Source organism: Diprion similis, chromosome 5 (genome assembly GCF_021155765.1).
Source record: "Diprion similis isolate iyDipSimi1 chromosome 5, iyDipSimi1.1, whole genome shotgun sequence".
Taxonomy (NCBI): Eukaryota; Metazoa; Arthropoda; class Insecta; order Hymenoptera; family Diprionidae; genus Diprion; species Diprion similis.
The window spans coordinates 1,992,423-2,002,208 of NC_060109.1; the positions used below are offsets into that span (position 1 = coordinate 1,992,423).

The 9,786-nt window shown below is 36.0% G+C and overlaps 1 protein-coding gene across 1 annotated transcript in view; it reads right to left on the reverse strand.

The window, feature by feature from the left end:
- The window catches only part of LOC124406272 (A disintegrin and metalloproteinase with thrombospondin motifs 7), a 55,720-nt gene extending 48,222 nt beyond the window's left edge, over positions 1-7,498 (reverse strand). Inside the window, exon 1 of the mRNA XM_046881627.1 lies at positions 7,335-7,498. The gene's annotated coding sequence lies outside the window, so the exon portion shown is untranslated. The remainder of the gene's footprint in view (positions 1-7,334) is intronic.
- Positions 7,499-9,786: the final 2,288 nt, after the last annotated feature.

Genomic DNA, 9,786 nt, shown 5'->3' on the forward strand with positions numbered 1-9,786 from the left:
TCAAAAGTTCACGATTCGAAGCCAATATTGCGTTCACCGCGAGAATTACGATTTTGAAATGGTTTCAGTTATCGCAATTCATTTCTTCTTGTCACTTCGAAGAACATAATTCCAGTCATCAAGCTGCTGCCTTCATTCAAAACTTGACTTGATTTTTACTTTCATCAGTAAATTAGCTCCCACTTTTCCTGCGTTGTTTTCTGAATTTCAAAACAAAAATTACGTACAGAGGAATTCAAATTCGCCAGAAGATAGTCGAGTCAAAAAAGGTTCTAATCGAAATGTTCAGGATATGGTTGGATTTCTGTGTATAGAGATTTTCGAGCCTTAGAAACTGAAATCTGAAGTCATTTTTGAGCTGCATAGCCAACGTTTCGTAAAAAACAACAATATTTGATTTTTTTTTTTTGATTTTTTTCAGAAACTGTTGTCGATAGCTAAAAAATAACTTAATCATCGTGTAGAGCGGAAAATTCTACATCGAATTATGTCCTTAAACGTCGTAAACGGAGTCTCATCACCAAATTAGGAAACAAGAATTTCTACTCATCGACAGCATCTGGAGAATTTTAGTACAATAATTTCGATTCAGCTGTTCTTAATACTGAATCAAAAAATGTTGTTCAAAATGTTCAAAAACTGGTCGATCATGATCTCTGACTCTTGTCGGACGTTGTGCTAACAATCAAAATTAAATTTTAATACAAACTCTCTGTACAAAGATGGTTGAACAAAATTTCTTTGATCTAATTACTTCGATTTGAATGAATTAGTTATTGAAAGATGCGTTTCGCGTCAATTGACTTTGTTTCGTTCTTCATAGACAGCTTTCATTATTACGAACAGAATAATGAAATTTTTCGAGAGATTTTCAACATTCACATTTTGCAATTAGTTTTATGCATACCTCGATCATAAATCTGGGCCCAATTATTTTCGACGATATCCAATAATACGGGACAACAAATGATCAGGCGAAACACATAAAAAATTGTCAAAAACTGGCAGTTTCTCAAATGCCATTATCAATTTTGTGCTCATTAAAATCCGAAATGAAAACAAGCTTTTCGATATTAAACCCCAGCTATGCAGCTCAAAAATGAATTCAGATTTGCGTTCCTGAGTGTCGAAAGCCCGACTCACACAAAAATTTAGCCGTTCACGAATACTCGAAATTCAGATCTGTTTCGACTGGACTGGAGAGCAGAAGAGCAGCGTAGGATGATTCTCAAGACTTGAAAGGGTCAATATTTCGAATGGCCGATACATCGAAATTTCAAAATGCCAAAATAAAGCAAGGAAAGATGAATTGTTCGAAATCTTGATTTTCGAACATGTCACTGACTCGGAACATCAGTTTGGTGTCCCTCTCCGATATCGTTGAGACTCATGTGTGTCGTAGAACACTAAAAACTAAGAGAAACGAATTTTTTTTATCCGCGGAAAAACCGTTTCATGGGGTGAAAACGAACCCCAAAAACGCGCACTCAACGGGGTGGTTTCTTGACCCACTTCACGTATTTGAATGAAACCAACACTAAATAGCTATTTATGTGGCATGCCCGTAAACCGCCTGTTTTTTTGGCAAGGATAAAGATTTCAGGACGAGCTGAAGGCGAGCCGGAAGCGAGCCGGAAGCGAGTACTGAAATTATCCGAGCGAAAAAACGATTTACGGGCATGCCAGATACAATATTTTTTACGGTATGGGCATTGAAAAGCAAAACGAAGAGTGAGGTTATGTCGCAATCTGTTCGACGAAGCTACTTTATTCGGCAGTTTGGGATGCGCACTTCGAACTGCGCATCAAAACTGCGGAATAAAGACTTTATTCCGCAACTTTGTTCACTGCCGTATAAAGCGTCACTTTACGGAACGAAAACTGCCACAAAAAGTGGACTCTTCAATGCCCATGCCGTAAAAAAGTTTTTTTAACGACTAGGAAAACTCCAGCGTTAATTTCATTCAAATCCATCAAGTGCGTCAAGAAATCGCCATCTTTGGGGGTCGTTTTCACCCTTCTAAGCCGTTTCTCCGCAGATAAAAAAAAAAAAAAACACTTGTCTCTTAGTTTTCAACTAAATCAGAGGATGACACCAAACTGTTGTTCCTTGTGAATCCATCATCTGTGCACATCATGTACGCACCGTAAACACTACTAGAAGCAATAAAAAGGAGAAAAGAAGAGAACGCAGCCCGAGGGGCCGGGATTGTGGCTGTTGGCAAACGATAATTAGTCGATGAACGAGAAGCCCGTACCGTCAAGGCATTGCTACTGAACTAACCTGCGACAACATTCGGTTAATTGACACTTCGCCCGCAGCACTTTGCGGCCACTTCCGTTCGATGTTTGTGACACGCTCCCTGCTTTGCGGGGAGTGATTTATTTATACTAGGAACGAGAGGACATTGCCGATTTCTGATCGGGATAGCCAATTTCCGGTGCACTGATAGGGTGAATTGATTCGTTCGAAATTCGAAAGGTTTTAATCGCTGCAGTGAGTGATGAATGAATTTGAGTGAACTGATATCGGTTCTGAACAAAATTTTAGGATTTGAATTTTTTTTTTAGACTCATTCATACGATAGTTGTTCAATTATTTTACGTTTAAAGCAGAAATTTTGCTGAAATTCAAATCCGAAATATGTTTGAAATGGGATTTATCAACAATTTCTGAAAATATGATTAAACCGTTGATCAGTTTAGGAAAAGAATCTGGTTTTTGTGATTTTTATAAAAAACTATGTGAAATATGAATTATTTCACAGCTTAAAAATGAAATCAGGATTTACAAAGTAGTTGAAGAATTACTGTCATAACTTTAAAAAAGTAGGAAATATAAAATAACAATGAAATAATGAGAGTGAAATGAATTTTGTGTTCTTGAGTCACGTAACAAGAAAATCCGTGAATGCTTCTAAACTGAGAAGCAGAGTAACTGAATTCAAAGAAGATTCTATGAGAAACGTGGAGTATTTTGGTAAAAATTAAAAACGTTGAAGTAAAAAATGAATCGAAGGAAAATAAAATCAAAAAGTGGTATTAAACCAGATACACGCAGTTGGTGAGAAAAATAGTTCTGAGAGTTCGACAAAAGCGTGAACAGAAAATTTTTAGCGTCAAAATGTCAGTCGATTATGGCGATCAAACCAAGCCGACTTTCTTACGTAACGTTCCTTCATAATCTTGTGTAAAATGATTGAAACTGAAAACATGTAAAGCATTCTGATTGCACACGAGACGCAGGCTGTGTATGATATTAATTAAAGTTTCAATCACGGTGAAGCCTGTCTGCAATAATGACAGCATATTATCAGACATAACTTTCTATGCAGACTCCGTATTTATATCCACGTTTTAACCTGTTTGAGAAAAATGGCGTTTACCTGCTTGGGTTAAAAGAGTGGCTGCAGTGCAGAGTAAGAAAATGACACTGATCGAAGCAAGAGGCAGAAATTTATCATCGATACTCGGTTATTGTGGAAAAATGAATTTTCGAGAAAGAGAAATTCCTCTCGGATTTTGCCCGCAATTTTTTTTTATGATTTTTTTCACTTTGAAAGGCGCTAATTTTTTTTTTCTTAGATTTTTTAGTAGACACGATTCGAATTTTCTACGATTTTTCAAAACCATTTTATTGATCGAGACAGTTTAAAAATCTGAAAAAATTTTGAAAAATCGTCAAATATAAAAATTTTTAAGCACAGAGCTGAATTGAGGAGATTTTTCCTTCTTACTGGTTTCAAGTTTTTTCTGGTGAAAAAATTGTTGAAGAAAATTAAAAGCATTATATCATTGCTGAAACATTTTCACATGTCATAACGGATTTTAAAATTTTTTAAAGATTTTTTGCAACCATTTTACGATTCGCAATTTTTTATTAGCAAAATGAAGAAGAAAAAAAAAATGTTTGATAAATCTGAAAAAATTCTCAACAATCTGGTGTGAAATATGAAAATGTTTCAACCATCCATAGTAAAATGACTTCCGCTTCGAATTTCTTTGAAGTTTCTTTTCGAAAAAAGCTTGAAAGCACTTAGAAGTAAAAATCTTCCCACTTCTGCTTTTCTTAATACAAAATTAAAAGAAAAATTCTGTATTTTCTTATAATTGTTATCCTACAATTTGATGTTCTTGTAACAATAAATCGTGACCTTATTTAACTGTGAAAATGTGACGTACTAAATGAATTAATTTAATAATGTAAAAACCATAAAAAATGTAATGTAGACAGTTGTAGTGACACTGAACAGCTGCTTGTGCCACACTTTCTTGTAATTTCAACAATATTCGAACCATTATCATGGCGAAACACATTTTACTATGATTTTTTATTTATTTAGGCTTTACGAGACTTCGGCGAAATTTTCTTTAAATATGAAAAAACAAACATTTAGTTAGTACAGATAATGACTGAGAATACTCGAATCGATTAATACTTGCAATATTTTTTTGTCGATAATAATAAACGCGTTGACAAAATATTTCACAATTTTACAATCAGGGTCAGTGCGAGAGGAAAGTTTTGCAAAAAGGTTGGTAAAATATTCGCAATTAGTTTCAAATCGTTTCACTCATAAATCTCAAATTTGGACGAAATTCTGATATCAAGATTCTCAGCGGGTAGTCAAAATTTCAAAAATATTCATCATTCGAAGATACGAAAGGTTTGAATTTCACCAAAGTCTACCCCAACTAACGATAACAATGTACGTAGTAATGAAATTTTTGCCCTAATGCAGTTATGAAGTTTATTTAGGTAAGTTAAGGATCAGATACTCGGGGACGGGGTTGAAATTTTGCATTTGAAAAGTTTCAAAAGCGCCAAATTTCGAAGTTCTTGGTGGTTCGAATTTAATGTCGAGAAATCTAACTTTGACAAAACATCAAAGTTTCGTATGTTTCAAAACACGGTGCTCAAAATTCCGAAAGTGCAAAGTTTCGAAAGTACGAAAATCAAAAACATCGCAATTCCAAATGATCCAAGATCTTCGATCCAGTATATTGTTGGCTTAGTGAAATTTCACCACTTTCATCTTTCTTTGTTTTGAATATTCCATATTTTTACGTTCAGAATCCTGGTCATCCTGATTTTCGGTTTTTCTAATTTTTTGTCTATTTTACTTTTCGGAATTTCACTCCATCGAAACTTTATTTCTCAAAACATTGCTCTATACTAACTTGAATTTTCGGAATCTTGCATTCGGAACTTTGAGCCTTCGACTTCCCGACCATTCGAAACTTTATTGTTTCTTCAAAGTTTGATTTATTTACTTCAAATTTCCCATCAAATACTTCAAAATTATACGCTTTCAAAACTTTTCCAATTCGGAACTTCAATCCCGCCCCTCGATTCTGAGTTCGTACCTACGATACTCCTAACTTCACACTCCCTCAGAATCGCCACTTTTACTCACTAGTTGCACAATATCCTATTTCACCACAAGGTTGAACGATCCACGTTTAAAAAAGCAAAAAAAAAAAAATAATAAAAAAAAAAAAAAACCTCACTAGAACCCTTAAAATCATTTTCAATTTAGCTAGTAAATAATATTAAGAACAAATGAATTATGCTGATACGTCAACGTTGCTAACTTCAGCCTTCTATTTTTCCCCGGTACAAGTACGGAGTTTATTTATTTCAAGGATCTCAGACACTCGGTCATATTTCTTCTTCACATCAGGTTTTCAACTATAATATAATTGCACCAAGCATACCTCGAGGTATAACGAAGAGAGAGAGAGAGAGAGAGAGAGAGAGAGAGAGAGAGAGGGAAGGCGACACAACAGCTTTGAGGTTAGGCGCGACTGGCGCTTCCCGCATTGTTTGCATGCACGCCGTGTGATTGATCGATTTCTTGTGCATATTTATGGGGGCATTTTGAAATTAATCACTTCTGGTCTGGCCAGTAGGCCGACGTTCGCGTTGACGCAAGTCCAACTCGGGCGCCGCTTACGACGTTGGAATGCGCTTGAGTATCTATGGCTCGTTTTTCCTCGCCCTCTTCTCGCCAAAGTGACGTGAACAGGGCGCCACCGTGGAAACATATTTCACACCGTCACCCTTGCGCGCCAACCGTACCTTTTCGAATGAAAAACTTCACCTTGAATCCATTTTTTTTTTTTTTTTAATTTACTCACGTCGTGAGGTTCTTTGTTTTGTATTAACGTTGGTCCTCGAAAAATTCTTCACAGAATTTGAGTTCTCATCGAGAAATGATTTGATATGTGAAAATTATTTGTAATTGTGTCACCTAACCTCATCTTTTTTCGGTCTTCGGTTAACCTCCGGAAAATGTCTGGATTGGAAGAATGGAGTTTCTTAATCGATAAAATCTACTCAATTAATTGATGGATAATAAATATTCATTTATTATACGAAGAAAGGGTAATAAAATTGATTTTGAAAAAATTACCTCAATTGCAATCAGTGTCAGTAGGCCACTGTTGAAATTTAAATTAAATTTCGGAAACTTGTTCTAAATTTATGCAACTTTAAATAACACTGTATTCAATCTAACTAAAGAAACTCCGCCTACATCGTGAGAGGGTTCATTAAATTTCAACTTTCAGTTCTGAGTTTAATCCTAACATAGTTTCTACTTTTGCCACTGTAAACTTAGCAAAAGATGCTAATAATAATTTTTTCGGGTGTTGGAATCATTCTATTGAACTTGGTATTGAATCTTTTTTGCAAGACACTTTGACACTTGAACAATTGAAAAAAACTACTCGAAAATAAGAAATCGAGGCATGTCATTCAAATTTGAAAATCAAAATACGTCAAGTTATAATTCTGGTGATCGTTCAATCGATCATCCTTCATTCTGTACATAATCTAGTCAAAATTAGCACTGCCTTGACAAAACTTCGACATAATTACTGTGGAATAATTATAATTGGAAAAACGAGTCTAGCGAAATCGATAGGAAAGTCAGTGATAAAATCACTTCACTATCAACAAAGTTGCAATAATTTACAATGAGAGAAAGCTTTTAGGTTAATTTGAGTGAATATATTATAGAATCAATAAGACCGATTTGTTCAATATGTATCATTTTTCGCGCGTCACTTATCATCTGTCTCTAAAATATCGATCAACACCCGCACTGCAAGCGTGTTATCACGCTCGCGCGATCAACAATCATGAAAAAAGTTGAACAGGTTGCATTACATTAACCATGAATATCGCATAAATTATACCCACCTGTATCAGAGACTTTTTTATCACATAAACTACGTCAAGATCGAAGATAAATCTGTTCAAGAATGAGGTAAAAACAATGCAAGATAATGCGAGTTAAAAAGAGAGAGAAAGAAGAATTCAAACGTACCCTAGACTCGTGTGAAAGCCGATTAGATCGCCTGGCGAACCCATCGACGGTTGAAGCATCTCGATATCACCACACACCGTATTTTTAACGATCACTGAGTCGATCGGTAGGTGAAAAAATCGGTAGATCGTTTACCGATCTGTGTTCGACGCAGGCTAACGAGTAGATCGCTCGTCAGCCTCGGACACCAAGGGTCGATCGGAAGTTGCCGATTTTTCGGAAAAATCGGCAACTCAAAAATCGTCGAAAAAATTTTTTTTTCGCTGCACCGGAAGCGAATTGCGTCACGTGGCCGTCCGATCGTTGAGGCCGCGGGCCGTTTGGTTTGGTTTGCTTTGCTTTGCTTTCCTTTGCTTTGGTTGCAGGCGGGCGAAGTCGCGGTCGTGATCGCCGCCACAACACTAGACGGACCTCTCGCCGCGTTCGACTCGCTCGCTCGCTCGCTCGCTTGTCGACTTGCTCGCCCGACGCAAAGCGACGCAAAACCGACGCGTCGCGACGCGCCTCGGTTCCTCTCCACGCCCCGAGCTTGCCGTCCTTCTCCGTCACCCGGAATTCCGACTCACCGCGTCCTCCGGTCGTTCGGAACATCGAGGACCTCTCGAATCATCGCCGCGCAGGATCCGAAACGCCGCAGGACTCGCGGAAACGCGATTCCTAAATCAGTGCGCTTCCGGTCACATGGTCGGAAAACAGGTGCTTCTTAACAAGGAGGTTACCTCCATAAATTTAGGGGTGGGGGGTTGATATCGTTGTTACGTAATAATATTTTTTCAAAAGACCTCCCCTAATTTACTGACTAAATTAACAAAAGAGTTGATAGAATATTAAAAACCAAAAAAAAACTGTTCTTTTTAATAATAATAGGCTTCAAATTTTTCCGAAAATGGGAATCACTAGAGGTAAGTGTTACGTCACATGAGGGGGGGGGGGGGGGGGGGTGCAAAATCCAAATCTTTGCGTTACGTAATTTATAGATTTATGGAAGCCCCCCCCCCCTCCCAACTGAATCCTTATCTGATTTAGAATTGAAATCTAAAATCAATTGTTCTAGCCGATTTCGGATATAGACGATCGCTTAACGGTCTGATTTTTCTTTGCAATCCGAAATTTTTAGATTTTACTTTGCAGGACTCAGTCCTCTGGCGAAGGAAACGGGTTTTTGATTTGCACGAATGTCGTATTATTCAACTATAAAGTGGCAAAAACGATCCTGTCCATTGTAATAAATTGTTCTACAGTGAAACTATGGATTTGCATAAATTAAGAGAAGATTTTTTTTTTTTTTTCGCCATATTCGAGAAGGTCAACCGATTTTTTTTTTTTTTCTTCTTTTTTTGCGTTCACTTGCAGATTGTTATTGAGAATCGTTTTACCGAGTACAAGAATTATCCGGTTGATTCGTCGATACGTTATACTGAATCGGCGAATGCATTTCAGAATTTATTCAAGTCATTCCAATCGCATGCGGCTAAATCGATTTATACCGATGTTTAGTTGGGTTGACTGAAATTTTGTAATCCTTGATTCAGTTGGTTCAATAGATTTTTTATACATTTGTGGCTATGTTGCAAAAATATATAATTGATATGTCGCAAGAATTTTCACAACAACAATTATGCAAAACAAAAGAAAGTGTTTATCCATACATAATCTATTCGAAATTCGCAATCGAAAAAAAAAAAATCTATCCTTTGCAATACATAATCTAGAAATAAAAGATCCTTAGCTGACGATCGATTGGAAAAAAAGTTTCTATTCGTCAGTTGAAAAATAGTTTTACCTAAAAGAAATATTAGATTTCCTACTGCAAGTCAATATCCGTGAAAAATTATTTATAATTGATATAATTTTATTAGTAATAAATTTTAGTCTCGAATATTTATTTTTCATTTTATTTTATTTATTTTTTACAAGTGATTTCATCAAAGTTCAGTATTAATGGTGGGTAATATATGATACTTTCGCCGGAAGTGGAATTTTGCGTACTAGTTACACTCACGCGAAGGGAACAGAACTTACGATTAGAAATATTACAGCCGGATGTGATCTGATGAAATCTATACTGATACCTCAAGTAATTCAAGGTTATTCTCTAACGCCACTCACATATGTAGGCTTAAAGGACTTCCGATAAAGAATAATGTGTATTCGATGCAATTTTTTCTGTCACTCGTCACAATCATTATGCATTACTTTTTTCGTAATTGAAATTGAATTTTAAAATGACACGTCTTTAGCCTTTTTCAATGATTGAATAAATTCTTTCAATTTTTGTTATTAACAAAATTGTTTTTTTGCTTTTTTTTTTTCACAACGATTCAACCCTGTCAAAACATAAATTATTCGCAAATCCTTATAAATTCAGAAATTTTCGTATCTTGAAATTCGTGCTTTGCGGAATAAAATATAAATAATAAAGATATTTAGTGGCTTTAAATATTGTAAAATG